Source organism: Desmodus rotundus, chromosome 12 (genome assembly GCF_022682495.2).
Source record: "Desmodus rotundus isolate HL8 chromosome 12, HLdesRot8A.1, whole genome shotgun sequence".
Classification (NCBI taxonomy): domain Eukaryota; kingdom Metazoa; phylum Chordata; class Mammalia; order Chiroptera; family Phyllostomidae; genus Desmodus; species Desmodus rotundus.
The window spans coordinates 86,236,185-86,257,022 of NC_071398.1; positions in this window are offsets into that span (position 1 = coordinate 86,236,185).

Here is a 20,838-nt window from a genome sequence, read left to right on the forward strand (position 1 = left end):
CTTACAATCATAAGAAAGAGCCTTCTTCCCAGTACTATCCAAAGAAGGAAAAAACTGACTCACTGAGACCAAGTTCCAGCCTTGACATGTGTGGGGTCCCCGTACGTAGGGTTTTGCATTCATTGCCCTGGCTTTTCTGTCCAAGCAGTCTGATCTGCTTATTATTCTCGTACGCACACTACTGATTCCTGTCTCCTGTCTCTGCTGATGTTAGTCCCTTGCCTCAAATTCACTCTGATATTTATAAATCTTTTTCACTTAGCATTTCAAAAGGCTTTCATGTCTATGATCTCATCCAATTGGATCATATCATGAACCTCACAGACACCCCGGGGTTTTTTGTTATTACTATTATTTAAATTATTATTCCCTGTTTCGTTTGAGGAACTGAGGCCCCGAGCGGCTCAATGACTTGTTCAAAGTCACATCAGTAGTTACAGAAAGAGCTGGAATTAGAACAAGGACTTTGTGACTCCCCCTCCTGTGTCTCCTTCACTGCCCCACGCTGTGTCGCTTTCATCACTAAAACACCTACCTAGGAACCTTCAGGAGCTGCCCCTGCTCAGCCCCTGGGATCATTTTTACCTCAATTTTTCCTTGAGGAATCATCCCACCTCCTTAGCTCATGAGATTTTGGTGGGACTGACGTCATCCCTTGGCTCTGTGGGTGACCACATGATCAGAGCTGGCCAGTCTGAGCAGTGCGTCCTTCTGGCCACAGCCACTGGTTGAGAGGAACATGTGACCAAAGGCAGCATCGTGAAATGCAAACCCAGGTCTTCTGCCAGAGTTGTCTGGAAAGAAGCCCTTTCTGCTGAGATGTCTAAATCTATAGAATGGGAGCATGGAGTTGCAGGACCACCACTCGGAGATGCCTGCCTATAAGTGAAGACGACAAAGAGAAACGCAAAGTCAAGAGGGGACCCCAGGGAGGCAAATCCTGAAGACATGGCTCAGGTTGATGGAGTCCCCCATGCCTGAAGCCAGTTTGAGCCTGCTCCTGAAGCTGGTTTCAGTTGGTTTTTTGTCACCTGTATCATAATACAGAGCCTTGGCTAATACAACCCCCTCCACCACTATACTCTTTGTAAATCCTCCTCTTATTCCTTGCTTCTATGTTACCCTATATGGCCCAGTTCCTTGTCACCCTGGATCAAAATGTTAATGTTACATGCTTTAGTTTTCCCCTGCTCTATTGCAAGCAGTTTGAGGACAGGGACATTTTCTTCTTTTTTCTTTTTTGGGCAGTGAAAAGAGCATAGGGTTTGGAATCAGACCATCTGGTATGAATCTTGTCTCTACCACAATCTGAATGGTCTTGAATGGATAACCCTCTTTTGTGGAAATTAATTTTTAAAAAATCTGTAAGTTTTAAGTAAAACACTTAAAATAACAAACTTACCTTTCAGGCTTATTATGATTATCAAATGAGGTAATGTATATACAAGTCCTTTTCAGGGCTGGAAAGAAGTATTCAAAGTCATAAAAGGCAAGGACCTATATCCAAGATTGCTCTATCCAGCAAAGCTATCATTTAGAATGGAAGGGCAGATAAAGTGCTTCCCAGATAAGGTCAAGTTAAAGGAGTTCATCATCATCAAGCCTTTATTATATGAAATGTTAAAGGGACTTATCTAAGAAAAAGAAGATCAAAAATATAAACAGTAAAATGATGACAAACTCACAACTATCAACAACTGAACCTAAAAAAAAACCCCAAAATAAAAACAAACTAAGCAAACAATTGAAACAGGAACAAAATCACAGAAATGGAGATCACACAGAGGAGGGTTATCAGCAGGGGAGCGGGAGAAAGTGGGAAAAGATACAGGGAATAAGTAGCATAAGTGGTAGGTAGAAAATAGACCGGGGGAGGGTAAGAATAGTATAGGACATGTAGAAGCCAGGGAACTTATATGTACAACCCATGGACATGAACTAAAGGGGTAGGAACGCGGGTGGGAGGGGGTGTACAGGGCGGAGGGGAATAAAGAAGGGGAAATGGGACAATTGCAATAGCATAATCAATAAAATACATTTTTTAAAAAGAAACTCCTTTTCAAAATGAAAAATGCCATTCCAATAGAAGAGATGACTTAGAACAGTATCTAATGTGTAATATACACCATAAGAGTGCCTCTTAAGAATAATTGCTAGACTCAGCTTTTGCGTGTTGCCTCCATTGTTTGCACTGAGGCCATACATAAAGATGGTTTGAGCACCACCCCTAAGTGGAAGCTGGTGTGAGAGGGGAGTAGAGCTAGGAAGTGTCTACCATTTGAGGCCACAACTGCTCATCTAGTACCCTCCTTCACCCACCCCCAGTTTCAACCATTTACCAAGCCAAACAGAGAAGTGAGATCAGCTTAGGACAATGTGCCCTCTGGAAGACACCCATGCGTTTCAATGGCCTTCTTGCAGACCTTCTTTGGTGGCCACAAAGCTTTTGCGTGCACATTTGAGGGACTTTGAGTGGCTTTAGTTCCTTGTTGGTTCCAGCTGAGAAAGAACTCCTGAGTTGGAAACTGAGGTCAGTGTAGTTCAAAAGCAAGCTCCTGGTCTCCTCACCTTTTTTAGATTCCTGGCCACTCACCCGGGTGAACTTCACTCAGAGAATTTGAAAGTGCCCCAAGGAAATAGTTGTTTGCTAAATCACTTTTGTGTGGAGAATCAGAAATGGACTTCTTAGCGTCATGTCATGAACTTCCTTCTTTCTTTCTCTCTTTGCTAATGATTTTGAGCACTTATCTGGGCTAGATACTGTGCTAGAGCTCACGACATGCATTATATCATTTAATCTGAACTTGTCTCTCTGCAGGAGGCTCTACAAATTCTCCATTATAAAGAGGGTTAAATAACTCACAGAGGGTCTCATTGTTAGTAAATGGGAAAGTTGGGTCTTAAAGCCAGGCTTATTTTATTCTACTGTTTGATCTCTTCCTAGCTACCACTCCCCTGCCTCCTTACTAACAACTGGCACTTCGTTAAATTATGTACAATACTACATATATGTACATACTTATTATATAACACCATAAATTCATCAAAGTTAGGGGCTGAGCACTATTTTCCTCTGCATGTGTACTAGTGAGAACCACAGGAGAAAATGCCACACAATGGTAGGTAGGTGGAGATGAAAAGAAGTGTACTAAAGGGTCTCTGGTCTCAAGGACTTGACAAAGCATAAATATGTGAAAAACTGAAAATTGTAATAAGAAAGTTCATAATACAGTCATGGTTATTGAGAAATGAATGGTAAACCCTTGCAGTGTTAATTCTATAAACCAAAGTTAATTTTAGACCATAATAAGGAATGGAAATCATTTAGCTGAGCAAAAGGAGCTGTAGCCTGGGAGACACAGATTTAGGTAGCAACCTAAATTGAGTTCCACACAAAGGGAAGTTCCTGCCCAGGTTCCCAATTAGGTCCGTTATATGTAAATGAGGTATCCAAATGGTGCAGTTCTGATTGGTCAGTCTAGATGCAAAAGAGGATACAATTTGTCTACTTCTGATTGGATGGGGCAGGTCTCAGTTCATTGTAGAAAAATAAAACCAGGGCTTGTCTGCAGGGGCTGACTCAGAGGTGTAAACTAGTAGGGCACAGCGCAGGGGAAGCTGAGTTCAATCTGAGGTTCTTCCCATTGTACAGAATACATGAGGAGCCCTTGTCAGCAAATGACTGCTAGACTCTTATTATTCATAAATTCTGGGCCCTTGGTTGACCATCTCAGCAGATGAATCTTTCTCCCCAGGACCCACAATTCTCACACGGAGAGATAGATGTCTGTGGGCTGGTTCACACTAGGATATGGCTGTCTGAGTTCTTTAGTCTTGACTCCCTATTTCACTCCTTCTTTTCAGGCTGGAAGGGAGTCCCTGGGACGCAGTGGCCTCCGGAGCCTGTCCTGGGTGCCCTTGGTGGGGGTGGTGGGGGTGGTGGGGGGCAGGAGATCCACCAGTTGATGATGATTGATGACCATTCCCAGATTACTCTCAGCCAGTGTGTGGCCCGAGCTTCCTCAATTTTCAGTTACGTAGCTTCCCCCTTTCTTCAGTTTCTCACAGGGAAAGCCAGCGCTTGTTGCCTCTAAGAAATGTTTTGCCAGCTCCCACCCTTTTGGAGGCCTTCCTGTGGAATATGGAGGCCAAGGTCAGAGAGGAAGTAGTTCTTCCTCCACTTAAGCGTGACTGCCCTGTTCCCTCCCACTTCCCCCTCTCCAAGCTCCAGTCAAGGTCACCTCTAGTAGTCTTGGCTTCATCCTACCTGGGACATCCTACCTGGGACAGGCCTCAGGCTCCCAGGTGTCATAAAGACTATTTTATTGGCCTAATGAAACTACTTCTTACTCACTCCCCTCCCTCCTCAGACTATCTCTGATCTCGCAGTCTCCACAGCTGAGAACCTCCCGGGAGGCACTGCTAACATGCCCAGAGGTAAATCAGTTTTACCTCCCTCAGATAAGGAGTGATTGGGAAAGAATAACTTAGCTGCCTGTGTTCCTAGAACTTTCTGGGAAGTGGGCAAGTTGCCTGACCTGATGGGTGATGGTGGCCACACTGTGATGTTGCCCTTTTCCTAAGAGAACTATCCCAACTGCTCCTTAAACTCCCCTAAACTCACCATCTCTCTGTGAAAGCCTAAATGTGTTATATGCTATTCTGTTGATTCAGGATCCAGTCCCAGGCCTAACTGTAAAGCAGGACGAGTCTCCTTGACTGCCTCCTTGCCTCCCTGTTCTGATCCCCGCAGACCCCCATTCCACACACTCAGTGAGCCAGGCACCACACAACAGTCACCGTCTGCTCTGCAGTGAGCCTCCCAGCCGCTTAGAGAAAACACACTTTCAGAAAGCTGGGAATTTCCCCAGGACTCTAGTTTACTTTCCCTCTAACTAACATTTTGTTTCTTCTTCTTTTCTTTCCTTCACTTTGGGGGAAGTGTGTGTGTGTGTGTGTGTGTGTGTGTGTGGGAGAGAGAGAGAGAGAGAGAGAGAGAGAGAGCACAAGCAGGCTAGAGGGAAGGGGATAACAGTGGCTTCATTACCTTACAGGTGAGTCCAAGTAATCCCACATGGAAATGCTACCTTGTATGTTGAAGATTCCTTATTGAGTGTTCATCTTCCTCTTCTAGACTTCTGCCAGCAGCCAGAGGAAGGCTGCCCTTCCAACCTGGAGCTCCTTTCCTTCCTCTGTCTGAATTTTAGGGGTAGAGCTTGGCCAACCTCTGCACAGGGGGCTGGAACAGAGGACTGATCAGTCCCTGTGTGTCCCTGAAAGGTCCCTTCTTTTCTGCCTCCCTTATGGCTTCAGTGCTCCCTCAGTACCCTCTGCCCTCAACCCCAGGACTAATCCTGATGGGGCTTTCACAGGCCCCACTGGCTCCTAGAGGGCAAAGACAAACCTGGTGCTGCCAGGAAGCGGTTTTCTACCTCTTGGGTCTGCTCCCCGAAGGGCATTTAGGGGTCTGGGTTCTCACACTGGGCTACACGATAACACAGCTTAACCGCATTCCATTCTATTAAACTCAGGATTGCATTGGGTCTATGTAATGACGCACAGTATAAGACAAGAACCTAACTTAGAGCTTTTGGTTTTCTCCTTTGAAAACTGTGAACTAGATCAGAGGCTGTTTTCAGATTCCTTTGCATTTGGGAATTGCTGGAGAGCTGCTGAAAAGCCACTTCACATCCCACGGAGTGGGGATTCTGTTGCCATAGTTTTGTAGCAAGACCAGGCATCAGCATGTTAAACTGGCCTCTAGACCACCGCGTTGCAGATCACCCAGACAACATCTTTCGAGAGACCCTGGGTGAGGGGATCTCCAAGCCGAATGACTGTGAATCGATGTACAGGAGCCCCTCCCATGACCACCAGGACAGAGACTCCTTAGAGAGCAGGGGCCCAACTGTTAGCCCCCCAGGAAAAGGGGGTTCCAGTTTCATTAGGCACTTTCCCTCAAAGGGAGAGTCAACGTGCAGGACAACCTTCATGCATACAGGGTTGGTGGCTGCTGGCAGGGGCAAAATCCCGAGTGCTGGTGGCCAGTTCCTTCTCCCAAAAACTTTTACGGATTAATCCTTTTGAGTTCTGAAGGCTTCAAGAATTCTCATTTTACAATTCAAATCCTGGGATAGATTATCACGCAACATAACTGGACAGCTATGACAGAAGCCAAAAGGTGGGGCGCTTGGGGGCGGAAATATTAGCAATAACTACTCTGTGCAAAGCCTGCAGGGCCCTGAGGAGGCCCAGGTTTTGGTCTCCAAAACCATGGGGACGAGACCTGTGGAGCAAAGGAGTCAATCAAGCCAGTCAAGGGCAGAGGCAGGGGCTGTGGCTGGAGGTGGCAGCGTCAGGTTTCCAAATTAGAGTCTTACCCCTCGCAGTGTGGTTCTGGGGCAGAAGAGCCTTTTCAAGGAGTGTGGTTACTGTTGGACTGTCCTGAAGGTTCTCCCTCCTTTGTTCCCGTTCACCATTGCCATGTACCCATCCTGCAAAAAAATCTTCTCCAGGCATGCCCCCACCTCTCACTCCCATTCCCCTGACCACACACCCGCTGGCTTGCTCTTGTGCTCCGTGCTTCCTGCAGTGCCTTTGCACTGGTTCGAATGGCCCATGTTTGTTGCTCTGAGAGGCACTTCCGTGGTCCACCCTGTATGTTTGTCTTACCTCTCCAACCAGACAGCAAGGTCTTTTAGGGCATCTATTCCTTCTCTTTGTTTCTTTCTATAGTGCTCAGTATAATGCTCAGGAAAGATGCTTTCTATTTGTTTGTCTGCTGACCAACAGGTACCTACTTCTACCTAGCAGACCATTTACCTGATGGCAGGTAAATAAGTAGATTTTTCTGGGAGGGAGGGAGGATGAAAGGAAATGACATGCGAGCAGAGGCTGCATGTCCTCCCACTTTGCTCCAGAAGGCACCATCTCATCGGTCACTCTCTAGACACATTCTGCCTTGCCTGGGGGACACTCCCTGGAATATGACCACCAAGTTCACAGACTGGCCAATCAAAGGGAGTTTCTTCCTTGGTCTCCTAGAATTGGGAGTAGGATAGACTGAGCTGGGAGACAAGACAATCTCACTCTCCTTTAGAGGGCATACTATTTACCCTAGTGGTTTAGAGCTGGGCCTTGAAACCAGGCAGATGTGAATACCAACTTTGCCTCAACCCGTGGCCAGCTGTCTTCCTTTTCATGGCTCTCTTCATCTCCATAAGCCTCAGTTTTCTCAGCTGGAAAATAGGGAAAAACATGGAGATCTCATAGGTCTGTGAGGAGTGGGAATGAATGAATAATGTCATTGAAATGCTTTGTGCAGTGACTAGCAGAGAGTGGACACTCCAAAGTGTGAGCCATTGAGGGGCACTAATAGGCCTTTCTACTTTAGCAAAGTCCAAAGCGCTTTGGCTGCTGCCTTCTCTATTATCCTGCCAACGCCCCCTTGACTGCCTAACTTTTCCCTCCATCTGTGAGTGGACATAATCAGAAGAGCGAGAGAGAGAGCGAGAGAGAGAGAGAGAGAGAGAGAGAGCGAGAGAGAGAGAGAGAGAGAGAGAGAGAGAGAGAGAGGAGCCCTTGTCTCTTCCTGAAGGGGCTCTGACTCCAAGAGCTTCTCACTCCTTTTTCTTACCAATGCAGCCCGCCAGCCCCAGGAAAGAGGCAACCTCCCCTTCCCTTCCTCTGGCCACCTCATCCAATGGCAGCCTCCTGGGCTCAGGGCCACCTCCCCCCAGGCATCCCATCCTCTGCTCTGCCAAACCAAGTTAAAACTGGTGAACTCAGCTTTAATCAAAAATCCCCTATCAGGACAGTACAAAGAGATTCTCTTTAATGCAAACCTCCAAATGCAAATACATGAGCGGATGTACAGTCTTCTTATCTCCTGCTTTTCTTTCCTGGCTGAAGCAGACTCCTCTAGTGAGACCTTGGGGTCCCGGTAAAGAGGCTTCGTTGCAATTGTATGTTACGCATTTGTGCCAAGGGACTCCTTTGTGCATTGGTAAGTGCCCTTAAAGCAGATTTTATAAATATTTTAAGCAGCATTTTCTATTAGATTCCATCTTATAGGAACTTCTGCTGCTCTCTGGGTAGCCAGTTTTTCAAGGGTACACTTCCTTTTAGTTGAAATCATGGTCTCACGGAAGAGCCTCCGCCTCTGAAGTACCAGCTAAACAGTATGGTTGACCCAGGAGCCTGAATTAAATTGCTCTGTGTTCTATTGATGGGAAAGATCCAGGGAACAAAATGGCCCTAGGGAAACTGTGTTTCCTTGTAGTGTTTGGTCAGTGGAGATGTTCGTCTGGGAGGTAGCTGGGTGTTGAAAGCTACAGGAGAAGGAATTTTGGGGGCTGTTTCATTACAGGTGTGAGGAAGTAAGCTTATCGGGCCTCAAGTCTTTATCGGAATGAATCTTCCGCAAGCAGGGGACACTGACCTTCTGGCTGGAGAGTTTTCCTGAAGGGGCAGGAAAGCTCAAGGACAAGTGACACAGAAGGAGCCCAGGCATCGGCTGGGAAGGTTTGCTTTCACTTTCCCAGAGGCCCTAGCCCCAGTATGACGAAAGGCCTCAGGGGTTAGCAAGGACATCAGTATATGCCAAAAAAGGCAAATGAGGATAAAAAGCTGAAGTCTGTCATGCAAGGCCTCCCTCTCTTCTTGCCTCCCGCCAGTCCATTCCCATCAGCTACGGAGGGCTTTCTAAGGGTTCCTGCACCCTACTGTCTCTTGACTCCAGCCTCCTTTATGATTAACTCCTGTTCGTCCTTCAAATCTCAGTACAGGATTCACGTTATTCCAGAAGCCTTCATTGATGCCTCCCATGCCCTCTCTTGCTGAGCTTTTGGTTTTCCCTGTGCGTGCAAGATGGCTAAGGCCTTTTACGTGTCTGCCTTCCCATGGGGACTACCAGGTAGCTCCTCACGGCAGGACTTCGTTTTGAAGGGATCTGTTCCTAACACCCACTACCCAACATTCAGTGGTTCAGAAGAAACCGAACAGCTGCCATTAAACCTGTCGTTCGGGCATGGGAAAGAGCCCCAAGTGGTCACCGGGCAACAGAGGAAGGGACCTGGCTGAGGAAGGGACCCAGTAGTGCCCAGCAGCTCTGGGTCCTGCTCTTTGGAATATCCCTGCTGTCCAGAATCTTTCAAAGCCAAAACAGAGAAGGGCACTCAGAAGAATATTCTTTCTGGGGGGCTACAGAAAACTTAGCAGCTCACTTCCTACTAGCATAAGTTTGGGGCCTGGGTATTGCCTTCTGTGTAAAGCAGCCAGTAATATATCTTTAAAAAACGAGGCTGACTTCTAATCCATTTGTGCACAGTAAACTCCAAACGATCTTGTGTAGCCACAGTCCTTGAGTCTGAGAATTCCTAGCCCCCATCTGGCCTTTGGGTTCTGTCCATCACCCTGGCCTTCAGTTCAATGACTTCTGCCTTGAGGCAATTCGAAACAATAGCTTGGCGGGGAGATACCACCCATAATCTGATTTTTCCCAGCCGGCATCTTCACAATAAACATGAGTGTCTCCTTTGTCTAAGGGAGAATGCTGAACAGGAGGTGCTGGGAGAGGCCTGGGGATCCAGATTATAGTTTGGCTCAATCTTATCTCCTGCTCAATCTCCTGCCTCTGCCTCTGCTCCCACTGACTTTATCGAAAAGTAAAGAATTCTGCTTTTTCAACCCTGAAAGGCTTCAAGTTATGGGACTCAATCAAGTTAGATCTCAGAGTATAGACAGACAGACAGAAAGTACCTCTCTTGACCAAACTGTCTTTTTTTTTGCCTCTCTGTTTTCAGATAGGTCACCTTTAGTCTGAGCTGGTCTCATTCATGTATAAGCTAATAGAAGGCTGCAAGAAATAAGAGATGGCAACATTCTGAATTTCCAGCATTTCCCCAGATACTGCAGTCTCTGTAAGCACAGGGCAGGTGACACGCTGACTGCTTACCACCATCTAACAAGAGTCACCAACTTCCCCACGAGGAGGGCTGGGGCCCTCCCTGCTTCCCTGCTTCCCAGCTCTCCAGCTCCCCCGCGCTGTTGAGCTGGACTGCAGGGCCTGTTTCCTGCTGCTCGCCAGTCTCGGTACAGAGTCTCTGTTATCTGGAATTAGGACAGCAGGTGGTCATACGGAGGAAGATAGGTTCCCTGGACAATAGTCATTCTGTTTTGTTTCACTAGAAAAAAAGGAATTAAAAAGGGAACATTGTTCCTGTGATATTTAAAAACATTTGTGTTATACTGCAGTGATTACCTTTATGATTCTGGTCCTCTGTTTTGTAGTTCCTTATGAACGATGATGAAATGAATGCATTTCCTTTTCTTTCTTTTCCCTCCCTTTCTCCACTGTTACCTGCTATTAGTTCTCAGTATTATCTTTTTTAAATATCTGCCTTTGTACTATTGAATATCTTTTGACCCCCAGCTATTGTAGAAACTTTAACTGCCTCTTTCAATCAACAAAATTAGTTTGCCTCCCATTTTCTTTTATTCCTCCCCTTTCTAATTGTGTTAATGGATCCATTTTTGCATGGCCACAGCAATAATATTTTCATTCCGGTTTGTCACTGTAATTCCCATCTTTGATTTTTTCTTGATTACATAGGTAAATGTATTTAATTCTCACAGCACATCGTTTTACTGTAGTGTCCTAAGTTATCTCTCGCTTGGCCGAAGTTCATTTCTCGTAGTTTTCTAAGGGAGGATTCATTTGCTTGCTCTAGCTAGGTTTTCTGTGGCCAAACATAGTTTAGCTGGATATAAAACTTTTGAGTCACATTTTCTTTTTTGTGTATCATGTAAGTGCTCTCTATTACCTCCTAGCATTTACTGTGGCTGAAGAAATGTGGAGTTATTCTTAATTTTACCCGCTTAAAAGTGACTTGATCTTTTTGTTTTGCTGACTAAAGGAGTCTTAATCTTTAAGTACAGAACTTTACTGGAATGACTCAGTGTTGATTATCCTTGATCAACTTTCTCTGGCAACCATTGGTGTTCATTGATATATAGATTTAAGGTGTTTTTTTTTTTTTAATTTAGGAAATTGTTAGCCGTATTATATCTTTAACCAGTTTCTTGTTTTTTGGTTTTCTTCTGTGGGTCTGCGATCATGTAAATTATTGGATTTCTTTTCTCTTAGGTATATATTGTTGTTTTCTTTATTTCTTCTTGTCTTTTATTTCCATCCATTTTGTTGATTTTTTTTTGTCCTTAAATAGTTTTCCACAGTCTAGATAGTGTTTGATGCTTTTCCAATTTTATTTTTATTGTTATGATAGTTTGGTTTTATTTAATTTTTCCTTTTGTTATGCTAACCGTGCATAAAAGCCAATGTCTGACCATTTTTAAGTACAAAAATTTCATATATTTCAATGTAACACTTTTCCCTGAATTCAGCTAGTGCATATTTTATTTGCTCCTATTGCCATACCACGTTTCCTCCCTGAGTTCTTACATTTTCCCTTTGTAATCTTGCTTCACAGAGGCAATTGCTTCAGTGAATTATTTTTAATTCCTGGGGAAATGCTGATTCACAACTTTCATCTGTTTCATATCAACAACTTTTTAGTAAAGATTGTTTATTTCTTATCAAATTTTGCTGCTATTATTCTTAGATAATTTTGCTTTAATACTTGGTAAGTTCTTGTTTATTTTTTGTCTTTGAATAAGTTTAATTTCCCTAAAGGCAGCATTAGGTCACTGTGAGTGGAGTGGATAGGGGAGCTGCAAATCACCCAGACTAGCTCTTTTTCATGACCCAAAGTCTCCCCGGCTGTTGGCTGCCGCAGGGACAGATCACTCCCTTGCTGGTGTGGAGTCTTCCCCAATACCCTCTGCATCTAAACCAATCATGTACGGAAGAGCTTCTGCTGCCAGATCTGTTTACCTTAGAGTCCATACTAATTGTTGCAGATTATAGATACATTTTGCATTTCAGTGTGCACACTTTACTTCTCATAGTGGACTTTTTTGCTGGTGCTTTCTGAAATGTGCCACTACCAAGCCCTCCCCTCTTTCTCTGTATTTCTTTTCTTTACTTCTGCCTTCTGCTTGATTTAACCTGTTTTTACCAAGCTTCACACATACTTCACAACATGCATATTCTATCTTGGAGGATAGTAACAATGGACAGAGTCTGAGACTATGAACTCTACATTCAAACCTCATTTTAATTCTAGTTCTTAATTCGTTATCTCTGTGACCTCACGCAGGTTACTCAGCTTCTTGTGGCTCAATAACCTCTTTGGAAAACTCGGTATAATAGTTGCATCTACCATTTAGTGCGGGGTTAAATGACTTAATGTAATTAAAGTTTTTAAAAGAGAATTTGGTACATAGTAATTGTTTTAGAAATGTTAGCTATTACTATTGTTATTGTTTTTTTCATCAAAAATGTCATTGGTTGGATTTACACATTTTCCTTTTGCTACTTTTGCATGTTTATTGATATTTAGAGGGGGGGAGGAGAGAGAAACATTGATGTGAGAGAGAAACATCCGTCAGTTGCCTCCCATACGCACCGTGACCACAGCGGGGACGAAACCCGCAACCCAGGCGTGTGCCCCGATCGGAAATCAAACCTGCAACCTTTTTGTGCACGGGAAGATGCCCCAACCAACTGAGCCATCAGGCCAGGGCTTCTTCTGTTATGTTTGGATGATGTTTTCTAGAAAGAAGAAGAAAGTGCTGACTTAACCAGCCATCTTCACACCAGTATAATTACCCTTCCCTTGTATGCTGCTTATTTCCCTCAGTGGCTATTGATCCTCCGTTGTCCATTTAACTTTAAGGGTGAAAAAGAAAAATTCACTTGATTAATATAGATGGCTCCCATGGGGTAGCTACTTCTGCCTTTCCTGGCCTTTGTCCATCCTGAGACTCCTGACTACCTGTCTGGAGTATGACAGAGCATGTCATCCTGTGGGCTTCCCTTCAGGGTGTATTGTGAGCTGTGGAAGTCTGGGTTCGAACCATTCCTCTCAGAAACTTGAATCCCTTCTCCGACCAATGCCAAAACAAGGAGGGCCCTATTCTCGGGCGTCAGCTTCCACTCTGGGAACTCTAGGCCCTTCTAGGCAGATTGGCTTGATTTCTTTGGAGAGTATTTCCTGTATTCCACCATTCAACCTGGAGATAATCGGCGCGGTGCTGGTGGGGGTGGAGGAGGCCAACAGTGCAGCCATTCACAGGCTTTTTGCCAATCAGCTCCCAGGCAGGGTGAACCACAGGCTCTGTGTTAGTGGGAGGGGGACCATCAGTCTGCAGGCTTCCCTTTAGGGAGCAGGCAATAGGGCAAGAGGTATGGACAGGAGCCTTTCAAAGTCAGCAGGGCCCGAAAGTGGGAGTGGGAAGAGCCGCAGAGCCAGAGACTGTTCAGATCACGGCGGAGGAGAACGGGAAAGGGCCTATGCTGGGGACCTGAGATTCTCACTTAGGTACCAGCTGTGAGGCAAGGTTGAGAAAGGGAAGGGAGGGCAGGAGGTCAGAATATAAACAATTGGAACGAAGCTGAAAGCAGTATGTGTGGTGGTTCGAGAAAGTGGCTATAAATGTTGTAAAAGTGTCAGAAGCTCATTTTTTATTTTTATGGGGCACTGGCTGTCTCTGATGTGGGGAGGAATCCGAGGCAGATCTAAGCGTTAAAACAGCCAGGAGACTGAATACTTGTATATCTACTTCTCTTCACATGTGGGCAAGACCATCCTTCTTTCCCTCTGAAACGGTGTTGGTCACAGAGAGGTTTCTGTACATGCTGGTTGAATGGGGGGATGGTTAAATGTCTACCACATCCTTTATTAACGTACCCAAATGCAAGGCACATTCTCACCTTGCATCTGGTTCAGGTCTTCCAGTAAGTGAGAAGCCAACAGAGTAAGATAAGAACCGGTCCCTGGAGAATTGGAGTTGGCAGTCAAGGTTCAGATCCTCGCTGTTTGGAAATTCACAGAGGGCTTTACAAGCAAGCATCTCTGCCCCCAGAAGCAAACTCTGGGAAGTGTGTATTTTTCTTGAATGGTGCAAAGTCAGCCCGGACTCCAGTAATGCAACTGGATCAGAAAGATTAGCCCATCATCTGTTTCATCATTATTGGCATTTGTAGGAAGGAAAAATATAATAAAGCCAGGCAAGACATTTGAAATGTAAAAATCAGTCATTCATTCTCCCTTTTTCACTGGAAGGGAGGGTCCATTGTTTCCACACTCCCTATCTATTGCTTACACGCTCATAATAAAAATGTAAACTTACGTGAGAGGTAACTGGTGAGCTTTAGATTTCTGCTTTTAGATTCAGTGTTTTCCAAAATATTTTGTGCAATACAAATGCCAGGAAGTACTTTATAAAATGTAAGGTTTTGTAGTCTCATAAATTTGGGGTATACTGCTTTATTTTCCTCTTAGAAATTAATAAAACATTAATATGTTAAAGAATCTAAGTTTTACAATATGAAAGTTTATGTAATTTGTTTACATAAGAGTTTATTAAACATGGGCTATATTTTTTCTGTATAATTCTTGGCATTCTGTGGATTGCACATGGGGAAGGCTTTTTTACTCTACTGTCCATGGCCAAGGTCAAAGTACCCATTTGGATGGTACCAAGCACCACAGCTGGACTCTGTGGGCCAGGATTCCTGGGCTCCCTGCCTAATTCTGGGAGAAGCTTTTCTGGTGCCCCTGAAGACAGCTTGCTCCAGAAAATCCATTCTCCTGAAAACTCAGCCCAGTGGCTGTTTATCTTGAAACTAATATGCCTGTAACTGTTCCCCTCCCCCTTGGCATTCTTAAGAAGGTGGAGTTTTTAGCATTTTCTCTGTATAATATCATGTCATCTGCAAACAGAGACAGTTTCACTTCCTTTCTGATTTGGATACTTTTTATTTCTTTTTCTTGCCTAATTGCTCTAGCGTGGACTTGCAGTGCTATGTTAAATAAAACTGGTGAGAATGGGCATCTTTGTTCTTCTTCTTCTTTTTTTTTAATAGACTTTTTTTTTCAACAGCAGTTTTAGGTTCACAGAGGAACTGAGAGAAAGGTACAGGGACGTTCCCAGAGATATTCCCTACTCCCTCACATGCACAGCCTCTTCCCTTCTTCACACCCCCCACCGGAGCGGTACATTTGTTACAAATGGTGAATCTACGCTGGCAAAGTATCATCCAAAGCCCCAGTTTACATCAGAACTCACTCCTGGTGGTGTATGTTCTATGGGTTTGAACAAATGTATATGCACGTGTGCCCATCACTATGGTAATGTACAGAAGAGTTTCACTGCCCTAAACATTCTCTGTGTTCCTCCTATTCCTTCCCCCTCCCTCCTAACTGCTGGTAACTACTTATATTTCTACTTCACTGTCATCTTCTAAGTCATGGGAGTCGCTGTGGGCTGCGAGAGAGGAACCGATATAATTAGATATACTCCTTGAAGGCAGGCAATGTCTTTTCTTCTGCGTTACGTTTTGTGACTGGTCAGGCATGGCAGGCTAGGCCCTCAGTGACTATTGACTGGCAGACTGAGCCTATGTTACAGATGTTTTCTCGGGGCCAGTCTTTTCATCTGCAAAAACAGAGTTTGTAGACTGAATTCTCCCTGCGTATATCAGAGGTCCTCTTCCCCTTTGTTCACAGTCATATAGACAGATGCCCCAGAGACCTGCTCATCCACCATTATCTCACCGGGGCTCCAGTGCCGCCTTTTCACCATTTCCAGACTCTGCAGTGACACCGGTGAGAACAAAAAAAGAGAGGCCAGGCCGGGCTGGACTGGCTGTTCCAGCTCCACCTCTTTCTGCCTTGCCTTTTGTGCTCCACAGGCTGATGAGAGCCACTGACCTTCAACAAGCTGAGCAAATTATATTCTGCTAATGAGCTTAATTACCTAGTTCTCTATTTAAGATAAACTTAAAAATTTTGTAAAGGCCTTGAAAACCCTGTGTTGCGCTTGCAAGTACTTGTGGCAAAATGCTGGCACTGCTCCCACTCCACGCAACCCAGCAGCTGTGACTGCATGGAAAACGGGGCTGGTGCTCATCTGCCTCTTCACACCTGGGGCTTTAGTGGGACTCCACAGGGAGTGGGCAGGGTGGCAATTATTATCCTCCTTTTACAAATGAGAAACTGAGGCCTATGAGGGTGAGTCCCTTCGGCCTCTTCCAGTGCTGGTCCGGTTCCCTTTGGTTGCATGATGCTCTCCTTACCTGCACTACAGGAAACATGGAAGCACTTCCCTCAGGAACCTTTCAAAGTCTGCATTTACTGTAAGAGGCTGACGGAACGACAACATGTCATTGGAAGCATTGACTGTTTTTTCCAGTTCTGCGTAGGAGAAACTAAGGCTCAGAGAAATTCGTGGGTCCCTCAGGAAAGTGGCAGCTCCAAGGGTCCCATCCTCCACACATACTATCTGCTGGGTGACTATCTTCTCCAGCCTTAAAAGCTGCTCCATCAATCAAGCTCCATTTCTTTAACAACTAGTCCTCATCCTGTTCAGGCTGGGCTTTGGAGAGGTGCGTGTGTGACTTGTATTTGCATGCGAATCACCTGGAGAGCTTCCTCCCTCCCTCCCTCCCTCTCTCTCTCCCTTCCTTCCTTCCTTCCTTCCTTCCTTCCTTCCTAATGCTGGTCATTGCCCACCAAATTAATATACTCATCAGTGAGTTGTAACTTGGCAGTTTGAAAAACATGGAGGTCAAAGGCAAGCTTGGCTTTTTCTTATTTTTCAGTCCATCTTTCTTCTTCCGTCTCCTATTGCTGGGTACATGCAATATTCAATAAATGTTTGTTTTAAAAATGGATATTCATTTCCCGTCAAGAGCAAAATTTGGGAACATAAAACATTGACCGGGGAATTATTGTGGCAGCCCATGCAAATGCTAATAATTATTTAAGGTCAAGTTAAAACACAGAAGAGCAAGCTACTGGGTCTTCGATCAGGACCATCTGGGGAAGGATGATTTCAGCAAAAGCCCCAAGCATTTTCACATTGAGACTCTATATTTACTAAAGCTGCCGTCTTTGACCAAACAGCCTTGGTCAGAGAGCCACAGAGAGAGTTTGGGAAATGTCCACGGCTGTCATACCAAAATCAAAAAGTGTTAAGTTTAAAGCCAGTGGGGTTTCTTGTAAGGAGTGTTGGGAGGCCCGTCTGGGGGCTAAATGTCTTCATTTTTGTTCTCTCTCTTTTTCCTCTCTTGTTCTCCCTGCTTTTCTGCATCTTCTTATTTTCCCCAGTGTATTTCATGTGCCCACACCTCTCTTCCCAATCTCTGCATCTAAACATTTATAAATCTATAAAAGCTAAGAAATGCAAAAGATTAAGAAGCACCATACTACAAGAAGAAGCATGAGCTTAATTTTTAATAAAAGGGTAGTGTGCAGGTTTGATAATCAACCATTCAAACAAGAAGCATAGTATGTTGCTCAGGCTGGAGCAAAGTGGGCAAGAAGGAGGGAAATTACCACCTTCCTTCCACTATATTGAACAATTTACATGGTCAGAGGCTACCAAGGAGCTGATTCTAGGAACTGAGCCAAGTCCAGTCAATTAAGAGGAGTCGGGGAGTGTTTAAGATCTAGTAAAACCATCTATCATTAGAACTGAAGCACTCAACAGAGGATAGCCCCGAGTCTCATCACAAATTTTTCTTGACGTTGGAAAAATTGGCTTAAGGGAATTAAAAAAAAAGGTTTCTGAGGTTCTTGACTGGAATTTTAATACATATCTTGCAGCTTGATTACAGCTAGAAAGAAGGAAGTAACTCAAATAAATCCACATTTTCAGCTGTTCCACACAACCATAAAGAATAAACTGCCAGGGAACTTGTTATAGGTTTCAGAATTGGGAAATGGGCTCATAGAGATTGCAACCCACAGAAAGATCTTGCCTGAAATGGCTAAGGGCTATTTTGATGCCATTATCTTCAGTTTTTGGTTGTACCTCCTTATACCTCAGACCCCTTTTATGAAAGAAAAATTAAGAGGCCCCTGCTACATGTCCTGACTTTTGATGCCATGAGACATCATTATATAACCTTGTGAAAGTGAGTTGGCCTCTCTCAGCCTGCATTGCCGTCCCTAGGAAACATCAAATGTGTCAAAGCACAGGGGGATCTTCCAGTGCAGATCCAAAGTATATGTGTACATGAGTTCATCTAACACTGGTTTCAGGGGAGAAAATTCTACACAACTTCTGAGCTAATACTTGAACTGGTGATACTAGTAATGGTAATGACATTTTATTCATTACTTATTCATACTCTACCAACCAAAATTATTCTTGGTAGTGGGATGAAGGAATTGTGGATAAAAGAATTCCACTGATTACAAAGGCAAACCCTAGCTCTGTTCCTGCCTGCTCTGCTAGACCTGTGCTTGGTGGGGAGAAGAGGGGAGGTGACAGGTATGGACAGTAAAGCTTGGCCTTGGTATTGGAGACAAATATTAAAACTTGATTTGGCCTCCTGTGCCTTGTTCTTCATCACGTCATCAATCCACGTGACCCTCTCCTCTACTCCAAGAAGACCAGCATTGTCACTGTCTGCCACATCTCAGGGGCATCTCAAAGATCTTTGCCCTCCTGCTCTCTTCCTACCTAGGGGAGGAGTCTTGACAAGTCTAGGAGAGGCCCAAGGACATTATTAGTGGTGCTTTTAAATCCATGCCATGTATTATCTCTTGGAATTCTCTCTTCCTCTTTTCTCTCTCTCTCTGCTTCTCTCTTCTCTCCCACTGTCTCCTCTCTATCTCTGTCTCTGTTCTCTGCTCGCGCTCTCTCTCTCTCTCTCTTATATATATATTTCTTTGTTAAAGACTAACTTGAGGCTGTATCCTGCCTGGGAAGACTTAGGATGGATGACTGTGTAGCTTTTGCTTCTTCGTCCTCCAATGAGAAAATTTCTCCCCTTCATGCCCACTTCCTTCCTTTTGGTTTACCTGTGCATGCTGCCGAGTGTTAAGCTCTTGAGGGCCATGACTTGGATGTGGTACTAGTGTGGAGGGACTGGGGTCTGCATGTAACAGCAAAAAAAGACAGCTCCATGTGACCTCCCCTGTGTCCCCATAAGGCTACCTGAGGTTTGGGACAAAAGACCTGTAGTCAGAAACAAAGTCACTGAACATAGCTCAGATTGTGGTCTGCTTGCTTCCTCCAGGAATCTAGTGTGGAAATGGGTGGCTAGTCTTGCCATGTCTCAATCTCTTTACTGAGACATGACAAACATTTCTCAGGCTCAAATCCTCCTTTGGACATTGACTTCTGCTCTTTCCCAGGGTTGGAGTGCTCCTCTTCTCCCACCCCACTATCTGTCCCATTATTGCCATATTACATTACAACTACAAGTCCCAGTGTTACAATTACAGGAGACTGCTCCTGGCCACTCCTCTCTCCACTCCAGCCTCAGAGTCTTCTCTCTTCTCTGAGCTACTGTAGCATCTCTTTACCTACGGTTTAGGAGTGGGGTTTACTGGATTCTGCTTTGAGTGTGTTTGTGCCCCTGACTGTGTCAGGTTGGTAAATCATATTATTTCTACCAGACTGTAGGTTCCACCTGCATCTTCCATCTCCCCCCAGGGCCTAGCCCAGTGCCCTGAGCACAGAAAGTGTTAGTAGCCCTGGGGATGTCTCATCACTGGGAAATGAGAAGGTCAATTAGATGACTGTCATCTCCCTCCTCTGGTGGCAGCAAAACCCAGAGTAAATGAGAAATCCCATTGTGCAAGAAGCAATCCTATACAAGAACTTGTCAGGACCCCGAAGCAGCTGTTTGAGGTGTCTAGCCAGGGGAGAGCAGGACTTCCCTGAGAGCGAGCCCTGGGGTACAGCTGTGCTCTCTGACATGTCCAGTAAAGGAAGGGAACAGCTGTCACTGGGTCCTCTGAAAACTCTTTCAAGTCCTTGGACCCCATGAGGATTTGCTCAACTTTTAAAGAGGATACTCTGTTTCCAAAGGGTGGACCATTAAAGAATTAGTGCTTCAAGCTAATAAAGTCCAGACCTTAGTTCTGCTGCAGAAACCTCACCCAGTGACTGCGTGGGTTTCCCAGGGCTGCCATAACAGTGAACCACCAACTGGGTAGTTCAAACCACAGAAATTTATTTCCTCACAGCTCTGGAGGCTGGAAGTCTAAGATCAAGGTGTCAGAAGGGCTGGTTTTATTCTGAGGTTCTCTCTCCTTGGCTTGTAGATGGCTGTCTTTCTTCCAGGCTTTTCCTGTTCTATATCCTCCTCATCTCTTCTTACGAGGATACCCAGTTTATTGGATTAGGACCCCCCCACCACCACATCCACCATTTGATATCATTTTTATTTTAATTACCTCTTAAAAGGCCTTATCTCCAAATTCAGTCAGATTCTGACATACTGGGATTAGGACTTCAACATACAAATTTGGGGAGATACGACTCAACCCATAACAGTGACTTTGGGTGAGGTTGAATTTTACTCAATGGAATGTTATTCATTTCCTTCAACAAGATATATTGAGCACCTTCACTTTACCAGGCCCTGTTTGGATGCTGGGAATACAGCAGCGAACACAATAGACATTCTGATATGAGAGACAATAAGAAAAAAGATGTGGCATGTTGCACAAGCATACAGTCTATGGAAGAAATTAAAGCAGGGTGGAGGCATCGGGAGCGTTATCTAGCCCATGCCCCAACCTCAGGCAGGACTGGGTACACACCTCTGATGAGGGTGGACAAATCGAGGAGCGGGCAGTGGAGTACCCCTGACTACAGACACACACAACTTTTACGTAGACAATGAAGACATTGAAATTGTGAAATATTTTGCCTTGGTTCAGTCATCAGTGCAAATGGGACTGCAGCCAAGAA